The 12,605-nt window shown below is 36.0% G+C and overlaps 2 pseudogenes; both read left to right on the top strand.

The window, feature by feature from the left end:
* Window positions 1-386: 386 nt before the first annotated feature.
* LOC116482225 (sodium- and chloride-dependent taurine transporter-like) lies at window positions 387-972 on the top strand (annotated as a pseudogene).
* A 324-nt stretch (window positions 973-1,296) lies between these two features.
* On the top strand, window positions 1,297-2,117 carry LOC116481538 (sodium- and chloride-dependent taurine transporter-like; annotated as a pseudogene).
* Window positions 2,118-12,605: the final 10,488 nt, after the last annotated feature.

Raw genomic sequence — 12,605 nt, 5'->3', positions numbered from 1 at the left:
GATTATTCTTAGATCCTTAGAGAGGTCACGGCCCCCAGGCATTTAATTTGTGGTTGAGAGATATTAATCTCTCTTTAACATTTTCACTGTAAGCTGCATAACAATAAATTCATTTCCACAAAGGAATAATTAGTGCAAACCTGGGTAAAATACCATCCAAAGTAGCTATTAATGCTAATTTCTATATCTCATTATTTATTTTTGTGTGTTTTCTTAGGGAAAGGAAAAAATTATGTAAACACAGACAGACCAGTTCCTTTTTTGTATCATTATTCAAGCATGTGCCAAAAACCTTTCTACCACCATATTCTGGCTGTGCAACTTTGATTAAGTCGCTTAACGTCTCTGAGCCTTAGTTCCTCATCTCCATGTGGGAAAGCGAAGAGATGGCCACCGAGGAGAAGCTGCAGTGTCTGAAAGATTTCCACAAGGACATCCTGAAGCCCTTGCTGGGGAAGAGCCGGAGAGCACGGTCTGAGGACAAGAGGGAAAACCTCCCCAGAGGCAGAAGTGGTCTAGTCTAGCAAGATCGACTTGGTGACATCCGTGGCTGGCGGCTTCGTGGGCCTGGTCAACGTCTGGCGCTTCCCATACCTCTGATACAATCATGGTAAAGTGAATTTCTCATACTTTCCTGTTTGGAGCGGCCTGCCTGTGTTTTTCTTGGAGATCATCACAGGCCAGTACACCTCTGAAGGGGGCATCACATACTGAGAAAAGATCTGGCACTTGTTCTCTGGCATCAGCTCTGCCTCCATCGTAATTGCGCCCCTCCCGAATGTCCACTACATCGTCATCCTGGCCTGGGCTACATACTACCTGTTTCAGTCCTTCCAGAAGGAGCTGCCCAGGGCACACTGCAACCACAGCTGGAACACGCCCCCCTGCATGGAGGACACCACGCGCACGAACGAGAGTGTCTGGATCACCATCAGCTCCACCAACCCTACCTCCCCTGTCATTGAGTTCTAGGGGCGCGACGTGCTGAGCTTGTCCCCTGGAATCCACCATCCGGGCTCTTTGAAATGGGACCTCTCTCTCTGTCTTCTCTTTGTCTGGCTAGCCCGTTTCTTCTGCATCTAGAAGGACGTCAGGTGCACTGGGAAGGTCGTCTACTTCCTAGCCACGTTGCAGTTCACCATGCTCCTGAGGCAGCTGGTCCGAGGGCTGATGCTGCCTGGCATGGGTGCAGGCATCACTTTCTATCTGTATCCTGACCTCACCTGCTTCGAGGGCCCACAGGTGTGGATTGATGCCACGACCCAGATATTCTTCTAGGCCATCTGCGTGGGAGCCATGACCTCTCTATGGAGCTACAACAAGTACAACTACAACTCGTACAGGGACAGCATGCTGCTGGGATGCCTGAACAGTGGTACCAGTTTTGTGTCTGGCTTCGTAAAATTTTTTCCATCCTGGACTTCATGGCACGAGAACAAGGGGTGGACATTGCTGATGTGTCTGAGTCAGGCCTGGCCTGGTCTTCATTGCCTACCCCAAAGCTGTGACAATGATACCGCTGCCCACGTTTTCGGTCCCTTCTTTGTTGTTGTTGTTGTTGTTGTAGTTGTGGTTGTGCTTCTCTTGCTTGGACTGGATGACCAGTTTGTTGAAGTCGAAGGGCAGATCACGTCCTTGGTTGATCTTCACCCATCCTTCCTAAGGAAAGGTTATCGTCGGGAAATCTGCATCGCCTTCGTGTGCAGCATCAGCTACCTGCTGGGGCTGACAATGGTAATGGAGGTTGGCATCTGTGTCTTTGACTACTATGCAGCTAGTGGTGTATGCCTTTTGGGGGCTGCATTCTTTGACTGTATAGTTATTGCCTGGATATATGGTGTTGATAATATTTATGACAGCATTGAGAACATGATCGGCTATCGGGCCAGGCCCTGGATGAAGTACAGCTGGGCTGTGATCACTCCATTTCTCTGTGTTGGATGTTTTATCTTCTCGATCGTCATGTACCCCTGACTTACAACGAAACCTACATGTACCCCAACTGGGCCATCGGGCTGGGCTGGAGCCTGGCCCCTTCCTCCAGGATGTGGGTTCCCTTGGTCATCGTCATCCGCCTCTGCCAGACCGAGGGACTGTTCCTTGTGAGAGTCAAGTAACTGCTGACCCTGAGGGACCCCAACTGCAGGGCTGTGGGGCGCAAGGGAGCCACACCCTACAGCTCTCGCTCCATCATGAGCGGCGCTCTCATGAAACCAACCCACATCACTGGGGATAGGAAATGCTTTCTTTAAACTATTATTCTCTGGGTTCTTGTTTCTCTGCTTCATTGTTTTAGAGTTTACCTTTCATATTAAAGTATTTACCCAAGTGTGTGGGGACTTTATTTCTTTTCTTTGCAAGAGTTATTTTTTTAATTACACTATTTGTAACAGAAAATTTGAAACATACACAAAAGTAAGGGTACTATAATGACCAGTATGTATTCAGTATTTTGGTCAATCTTTCTTAATATAATTTTCTATATCTATATATCTATATATAGATATATAGGTACATTATTTTGCCAGATTATTTTAAAGCAAATCTGAAATATCTTGCCTTTTCACCCCACAGTAATTTAGTATGCTTCGTTAACTTTAATATTTTGATTTTACATTACCACCATGTCATTAATAACTCAACAATATTCGTTACTTTTTTTGTGTGTGTGAGATGGAGTCTCGCTCTGTCGCCCAGGCTGGAGCGCGGTGGCGCGATCTTGGCTCACTGCAAGCTCCACCTCCCAGGTTCACGCCATTCTCCTGCCTCAGCCTCCCCAGTAGCTGGGACTACAGGCGCCCACCACCACTGGCTAATTTTTTGTATTTTTAGTAGAGACGGGGTTTCACCGTGTTAGCCAGGATGGTCTCGATCTCCTGACTTCATGATCCACCAGCCTCAGCCTCCCAAAGTGCTGGGATTACTGGCGTGAGCCACCGCGGCCAGCCATTACATTTTAATAATATCGTACACCCAACCAAAATTCAAATGTTTCTTATTGTTTTAAATGTTATTTTAATTTTGCTTGCTTGAATTAGGATGCAAAGTTCACACATTGCATTTTGTCTACTTATTTTTAAAGAGGGAGTCATGATTTGGTACTCCTATGTCACAAATAAAAAGTCAACAGGAGTAATTGAGTTACTAGTTTTCAATATTGGCAATTTGATGATTATATTTCTTTTAAAGTCGTGTAACTTTATGATTGGATATGTTGAGGGAGTTCATTTTCTCCTACCTATCAGTGTGCGTGTGGATCTCCTTAGCAACATATCCAAAAAATTATAATCACCCTTTTGCTTAAACCATTCAAGGGACAAGAATTTCACCATTTCCAAAGTAGTCAATCACAGTATTTGATGTGTTGAATCATTAGACTTTGTTCTCATGTGGAAAAAAATAATTCCACATGGAATACATTGTTACTCTTCAATGATATACAGGATTATATATACTGATTCTACCAATTCTACATGAAATATTACATATTATTTTTTAAATATGCAGGCTTTATGATTTAGAGCAGTTTTATGTATCACCTTACTCCCCTCTTCCAGCATTCACTGACATGGTGTATTTGTTACAATTGATGAATCAATATTGGTACATTGCTGTAAAAGCCCGTAATTTTCACTGGGGTTCACTCTTTGTGTTGTGCATTCTATGGGTTTCGACAAATGTACAGTTGCATGTATCCATTATAACAGCATCATTACAGTATAGTTTCAATGCCTTAAAATCCCTGTCCATTGCCTGTTCATCCCTCTCTCCCTTTAATAAAATCCCTGGAAACCACTGATGTTTGAATGTCTTTTATGCTTTGCCTTTTCCAAAATATCATGTAGCTGAAATCACACAGTATGTTTTATTTTCAGATTGGCTTTTTCATTTACTTAGCATGGAAGGTGCCTCTGTGCCTTTCAATGGCTTAATAGCTCCTTTTTATCACTATATATATATATATATTATTAAGCTATTAATGGCTTAATAGCTCCTATTTATCACAATATATGATTGTGTGGATAAAACAAAGTTTTTTTATCCATTTACCTATTGAAGAACATCTTGGTTCTGTCTAATTTGGGGCAATTAAGAAAAAGTAGCTATAAGAAAAGGCAAAGCATTTGTGTGTAGATTTTTAGCTGGTCATAATTTTTCAACTTATCTGGATAAGTACCAAGGAAGGCACTTGCTGGATCATATTGGTGAGAACTTTGTATAAAGTTTTTGTGAGCTTTGTATGAATCTGCCAAACTAACTTCCAAGGTGGTTGTAGAAGTTTGCATTCCTACCAGAAAAGAAAAGGAAACAAAACAAAAACGAAAACAAAAAAAAACAAAGAAAAATATCCAAGTGTCTGCTCCACATGCATGTCTTGTCAAAATTTGATGTTGACAGTGTTTTGGAGTTTGGCCATTCTAATGTGTAATGACATCTCGTTGGTTTAATTTGTATTTTCCATATGTATGACATATGATACAGAGCAACTTCTCATATGCTTATTTTTCGTCTGTATCTTTTTTGATGAGGTGTTCGTTCTGATTATTTTCCAGATTTTTAATTGAATTGTTTGTATTTTATTGCCATTGTTGTTGAGTTTCAAAAGATATTTGTCTATTTTGGATATCAGTCCCTTTTCTGGTACACGTTTTGCAAAGATTTTTCTCCCATTCTGTGATTTGGTTTTTCATTCTCTCAACAGTATCTTTCACAGAGCAGAAATTTTTATTTTTAATGTAGTCCAAATTTACATTTTTTCCCTTTTGTGGATGGTGCTTTCGTGGTTGCATCAAAAAACGTTTGCCATAACCAAAGTCACTTAGATTTTCTCCTACGTTATCTTCTAGAAGTTTAATTTTTTTAATTCTTCATCTAGATTCATGAACCATTTTGAGTTAACTTTTATGAAAATCATAATTTTTGTCTTTTGCTTCATTTATTTGTATGTATAAGTTTGATTTTTCTTGTGCCATTTGTTGAAAAGGCTATCCTCTCTCTTTTCATTTGCCTTTCCCTCTTTTGTAAAAGACTATTTATTTATATTTGTATGGGTCTATTTTGGGGCTCCCTATTCTGTTCCTCTGAAGTATATGCCCAGCTTCTTCACCAGTGCCACATGGTTTTGATTACAATTGCTGTATAATAAGTCTTGAAATAGGGTAATGTCAGTCATCCAACTTTGCTCTTTTTCACTGATACTGTGTTTTCTATTCTGAGGTTTTTGCCTTTCCATTGCAACTCATTTCTCTCTTTTTTTTTTTGGTAGATATTTTAACATTTAATGATATTAGTTCTATTTTCTTAATTGTCATACTTATCATCCATGGAACATTTTATTTTATTTTATTATTTCCATAGGTTATTGGGGGAACAAGTTGTGTTTGGCTTATGAGTAAGTTCGTAAGTGGTGATTTGTGAGATTTTGGTGCATCCATCACCTGAGCAGTATACACTGTACCCTAGTTTTATGTAGTCTTTTATCCCTTGCCACCTTCCCCCTCTTTCCTCCTGAGTACCTTAAGTCCATTGTGTCTTTTTTTTTTCTTTTGAGACAGAGTTTCCCTCTTCTCACCCAAACTGGAGTGCAATGGCACCATCTTGGCTCACCGCAACCTTTGTCCTCCGGGTTCAAATGATTCTCCTGCCTCAGCCTCCTGAGTGGCTGGGATTACAGGCATGCACCACCACGAATGGCTAATTTTGTATTTTTAGTAGAGATGGTGTCTTTCCATGTTGGTCAGGCTGGTCTTGAACTCCCGACCTCAGGTGATCCACCCGCCTCATCCTCCCAAAGTGCTGGGATTACTGGCGTGAGCTATGGCACCCAGCCTATTGTGTCATTGTTATGCCACTGCATCCTCATAGCTTAGCTCCCATGTATGAGTGAGAATATGTGATATTTGGTTTTCCATTCCTGAGTTACTTCACTTAGAATAATAGTCTCCAATTTCATCCCGGTCACTGAGAATGTCATTAATTCATTTCTTTTTCTGGCTGAGTAGTATTCTATCAAATATATATACCACAGTTTCTTTATGCACTCATTGATTGTTGGGCATTTGGGTTCGCTCTGTTTTTGCAATTGTGAATTGTGCTGCTATATACATGCATGTGCAAGTATCTTTTTCATATAGTGACTTCTTTTCCTCTGGGTAGATACCCAGTAGTGGGATTGCTGGATCAAATGGTAGTTTTACTTTCAGTCCTTTAAGCAATTTCTCCACACTGTTTTCCACAGTGGTTGTTTACATTCCCATTAGCAGTGCAGAAGTGTTCCCTATTCACCTCATCCATGCCAACATCTACTATTTTTTGATTTTTTTGATTATGGCCATTCTAACAGCAGTAAGGTGATATCACATTGTGCTTTTGATTTGTGTTTCCCTGATCATTAGTGATATTGCACATTTTTTCATATGTTTGTTGGCCACTTGTATATCTTCTTTTGAGAATTGTCTATTCATGTCCTTAGCCCACTTTCTGATGGGATTGTTTGCCTTTTTCTTGTTGATTTGTTTGAGTTCATTGTAGAATCTAGATATTAGTCCTCTGTCAGGTGTATAGATTGTAAAGATTTTTTCCCATTCTGTGGGTTGTCTGTTTACTCTGCTGACTATCCCTTTTCCCATTCAAAAGTTTCTAGCAACAGCAGTTAAAAAAGACAAAGCGGAACATTATATAATGATAAAAGGACTAGTCCAAAAAAAAAATCACAATCCTAACCATACATGCACCTAACACTGGAGCTCCCAGATTTGTAAAACAATTACTAATAGACCTAAGAAATGAGATAGACAGCAACACAGTAATAGCAGGGGACTTCAATACTCCACTGACAGCACTAAGCAGGTCATTAAGACAGAAACTCAACAAAGAACAATGGATTTAAACTACACCCTGGAACAAATGGACTTAACAGATATATACAGAGCATTTCATCCAATAACCACAGAATACACATTCTTTTCAACAGCGTATGGCACTTTCTCTAAGATAGGCCATATGACAGGCCATAAAACAAGCCTCAATAAATTTAATAAAACTGAAATTATACCAAGTACTCTCTCAGACCACAGTGTAATAAACCTGGAAATCAACTCCAAAACGAACCTTTGAAACTATGTAAATACATGGAAATTAAATAACATGCTCCTGAATGATCATTGTCAAAAATGAAATCAAGATGGAAATTTAAAAATTATTTGAACTTAATGACAATAGTGACACAACCTATCAAAACCTCTCGAACACAGCAAAAGTGGCGCTAAGAGGAAAGTTTATAGCCCTAAACACCTACATAAAAAAGTGTGAAAGAGCATAAACAGACACTCTAAAGTCACACCTCAAGGAACTAGAGAAACAAGAACAAACCAAATCCAGCAGAAGAAAGGAAATAACCAAGATCAGAGCAGAACTAAATAAAATTGAAACAAAAAATACAAAAGACAGATGAAACAAAAACCTGGTTCTTTGAAAAGATAAATAAAATTAGTAGACCATTAGCAAGATTAACCAAGAAAAAAGGAGAGAAAATCCAAATAAGCTCAATAAGAAATGAAACAGAGATATTACAACTGACACCACAGAAATACAAAACATCATTCCAGGCTACTATGAACACCTTTGTGCACATAAACTGAAAACCTAGAAGAGATAAATAAATTCCTGGAAAGATACAACCCTCCTAGCTTATATCATGAGGAACTAGATACCTTGAACAGACCAATAACAAGAAGCGAGATTGAAATGGTAATTAAAAAATTACCAACACGAAAAAGTCCAGGACCAGATGGATTCACAGCAGAATTCTATCAGACATTCAAGGAAGAGTTAGTACCAATTCTACTGATACTATTCCACAAGATAGAGAAAGAGGGAACCCTCTCTAGATAATCCTATGAAGCCAGTATCATCCTAATACCTAAACCAGGAAAGGACATAACCAAAAAAAAAAAAAACCAAAAAACTACAGGCTAATATTCCTGATGAACATAGATCCTAAAATCCTTAGCAAAATACTAGCTAATCAAATCCAACAACATAAAAGACAATCCACCATGATAAAGTGGGTTTCATAGCAGGGATGCAAGGATGGTTTAACATATGCAAATCAGTAAATGTGATACACCACATAAACAGAATTAAAAACAAACATCATATGATTATTTCATAGATGCAGAAAAAAAATTCCACAAAATCCAGCATCCCTTTGTGATTAACTCTCAGTAAAATCAGAATACAAGGGAGATAATGTAATAAAAGCCATCTATGTAATAAAAGCCATTAATGTAATAAAAGCCATCTATGACAAACTCACAGCCAACAAAATACTGAATGGGGAAAAGCAGAAAGCATTCCCTCTGAGAACTGGAAAAAGGGAAGAATGCCCCTGGTATGGGGTAAATGGTAAGATTTACCCCAAACTCACCGGTAATAGTATGATCTTGGTAGAATCAGGAACACTTATTACATCATGCATTATATGCATTAATCAGTAGAGTGTAAGATGCACATTTTTTTCTGTATTTTTGGAATATCAATTGCAACATCATGAACTATCATAAACTAGCACACACATTTTTTTCTCATATAGGTTCAGTGATGATTACTAAGTAGATATAAGAATTTGGTTATTATTAGCTCTTCTGAGCAAATTTGTTAGGAATAGATCCATCTTCAAGCATAATCATCTTATCAATGGCAAAACAACAACAGTGAAACTGACTTTACGAAGTTGGAATCTAGGTTCCAGCCAACTGAAGACCACAACCACTTCCACTCTACTCTGCTCCATTTAGCACAAATATAATACATCGAGTCCTGTAGAACTGTATGAAAAAAAATGAGTAGTTTTGGAGCAGCATGCCTCTGTACTTACCTACCTTAGCAAATAGTAGTACATTACCACAGATTCATTATCAACGGTAGTAAATGGATCCACAGATCCATTCCCATTAATCACATTCTCCCCACTGATTTGCTTTACAAAGGCTAAGAGAAGGTGGAGTCTTTGCCATTTGCAGAGATTGAGGGACTAGTACATAAGCGATTATTCATTTTTTGCCTTATTACTATTGTAGACAGAAAGACAGTATCTGCTTTACAAATTTAGTAGATCGAAAACTTGTTAGATAAAAATCCAGTTAATTGTACACTAAATTAACACAGCTAATAAAAACTCAGATGATGCCCTTTTTTTGAAGTCCTCCCACCTTTCTCTATCCTAGTTGTTGTCTTCTGTGTCCTTAGCTTTTTTTCATGCACTTACTGTTACTTACATTACATTGTACAATAATTTACTATATAGCTTTCCCTTTCACTAGACATTCAGTTCCTCTAAGATATCAATATATCACAACCTAGTGCATAAAAAGTAACCAGGGAATATTGACCAGTTTTGAGAGAATGAATAAATATGTATGCTAAGGCTGACATCTCCAGTTCTAATCATTAACATTATCATTTTTCTTCAGTTGTGGGCTATTTATATGCATCAATGTGGCCAACTTCTTAATTATATGTCTGATTGCTTTGGGGGATAAATGTTTTCTGTGTCCCTAATTTTACATATTTGGACCTCCAAGGGGGTAATTAATGGCATCAACTCTATTATTGTGTCACAGACAACTGGTGTTCATGTTATATTTTCTAGAGGAGACTTCTAAGAGAAGGTATATATATACTCATATATGCTTTTGAAATCACTTAACGAAGAGAACACATTTATTATGAGAATTTTCCAAAACTAATAATTCGTGAAAGATAATGGATGCACGTACGTACATATATTACAAGTATTTGCAAGAATCCGAAATTTTGAATTTCTTAGTAACAGCTCCTCATCACAAACTAAGTTGAATATATAAGCATATTCTATGTCTTACCGAAATGTGTGCCAATTTTACGTAAGGTACAAAAACAGTTTTTGTGCATGGCTATATTTCCTAATGCTAATAATCTGTGAGAATCTCAATAGTAAAAGTGTTTATTGTAAGACCATCAATATATAAAGAAAAACAAAAAGAAACAAAGAAAGGAAAAGTAAGATACAGAAGCCATCCTTGTTATTTGGAAGAAGAAACAGAAATAAATCAACACCAAATAGTTCATATGCCGTAATATTAAGGAAAGTTGGGACTTGAATTTAAGTAGACAAATATAGTGTATTTCACTGTTCCTGGAAAAAGAGAAACAGAAAATGATCTACATCTGCTGCTTGCCATATGCCTCCACATTTCCCCTGATTTTTCAATAGTAAGTTAAATCTAATAAGAAGAGCACAAAGAGGTAAATGACAAAGGTGAGCTAAAGCATTTGGCAGCGTTTAAACAACGTAATACAGGCTGCACTTACATCTGCCTTTGTGAAGATAAAAGGACGTTGTACTGGAAAAACATTCTAATTTTAGTAACTACCTCTATAAAACTGCAAGCAAATAATTTGCAAACAGCAGATAGTTCCATGATTTGCTCTAGGAGCAACTGTGTCTTAAGCAATTGATTTCCTTTTTGGTTTTCCCTTAGCTTGAGAATCTTAATTGTTACAACTTTATGGGGAGTTTGGCCCTCAGTAGTTAAGATCATACTCATGCTTTTTTAGTTTTCTCTCTCTTAACACATTAAAATTGACCATTAAAGTGTAGACAACATGTGACTTACAAGCCCTTTGAATGTATAACTTAATGCAAGTATTGTGTTCTTACAATTTTGGTGTATAATAAATGACTTCATATGCGCTATACTTCATAAATAAATGTACCTGGCTACTGCACATCTCCACCTAGGCTAAAGGGAAACTTGTATATTCCTTTCTTATTCATAACATATAATACAACATCAGAAAATAGACATAATGAAATCATAAAAATAGTCAGTATAAAAACGTAGACATTAAATGCCTCCTCAGCAAGCATTTTAGTTATTGCTATTTTCATTATTACAATATTTAAAATTTAGCCATTTCTCAAACTAATCTGCAGTTATATATATATATTTATATATATTTATATATTATATATATGTATATATTTTATATATATTATATATATTATATATATTATATATATTATATATATTATATATATTATATATATATTATATATATATTATATATACTATATATATTATATATACTATATATATTATATACTATATATATATTATATATATTATATTATATTATATATATTATATATATTATATATATTATATATATATTATATATATTTATATATATTATATATATTATATATATATTATATATTATATATATTTTATATATTATATATTATATATATACATTCTTGACTTCACCATTTCACATACATATATGCCAAAATTATATATATACATATATGTACATATATGCTATATAATTATATATAATTTAAAATATATATAATTATGAAGTTTGAAATAAGAAGAGGCTAATATATTTTAAAATAAGTGGGATCATCAGATAGATACATCTACAGATATTCACATAAGCAAAATATCTTTCATAGCTATTCCAAGACAGTTATTATGTTGTACAGCTTGGCTGTAGAAGTGTGTGGCACAAAATAAAAAGAACAAATTATGAGATAGGATACATATTTCTTTATAAAGATAATAATTTTATTGTAAACTTGCTAATATGTATTATACTATAGCAATTACCTAAATGTACATGTACATCAGTAAAATATCTATGACATTTTAAGCATTTCTATTGAATAACATTCCAAAGTTAGAGTTAATGAGTAATTTACACTAATCCTATAAATACAGAATAACTAGTAGTACATATTAATAAAAGGATATAATCAATATTGTTCTCTAGGTTTGAATAATAAAATATGAACATAAGATTGTCGTCCAGTGAAACATTCAACCTTGTCTCTGCCTCTCCTCCAGGAATTTCATGTCTCTCCTTTCTTATGATAACTCAAGAAGATTTTTAAAGACTAAACTATACACTGCCATCTCCTTAATATCATATACTGATAGTAGGGAGTAAATTTATTTGGATCCTGATTCGCCGTATTCACTGAAGTTGAATGCACATATATCAATTTAGCCAATGGTTCTACTTATAGATGGATTTCATCGGTTCATTTTTTTTCTTACATTTTCTCCTAACCTTTAAAACAAGTTTTTGGATTGCAAGCTACTTTTGGATGGGTCTTATTAGGATTTGATCACACCATTTCTATTAATAACGTAGCACATCAACTGACACATAATGAGAACTGAATAAATGTAATTCTTTTTTATTCTGGGCCTAAATATTGTTTAAATAAGCAGGGAAAAACTAAAGTTGATTTTTAAATAATAATTCTTTGGTTTTACTGTTATGATGATTTTCCACATGGGATAGGCTGGCCTTTAGCTCCTACTCAGGACTGGTCTTCTTTGGGCAAGTTTTCACATTAGTTTATCACTTTTGTAATCACTATTTATGCACAAAGTTGCAACAATATTATGGTTGTCTCTTCAGAGTGAGAATTTTGATAAAGTCTAATAAAAGCCCATACTTCCTCTGAGATTTTCAGAAAATCCACTATGATATTCCGTTTATGCCTGCTGGTTCTGGATAGTGTATTTGACTTAGTATGGCCCCAGCAG

This window comes from Hylobates moloch, unplaced genomic scaffold (genome assembly GCF_009828535.3).
Source record: "Hylobates moloch isolate HMO894 unplaced genomic scaffold, HMol_V3 SCAFFOLD_14, whole genome shotgun sequence".
NCBI classification, from domain to species: domain Eukaryota; kingdom Metazoa; phylum Chordata; class Mammalia; order Primates; family Hylobatidae; genus Hylobates; species Hylobates moloch.
Note: the sequence above shows the minus strand (reverse complement) of the source record. Positions and strands in the feature narration are given on the sequence as shown.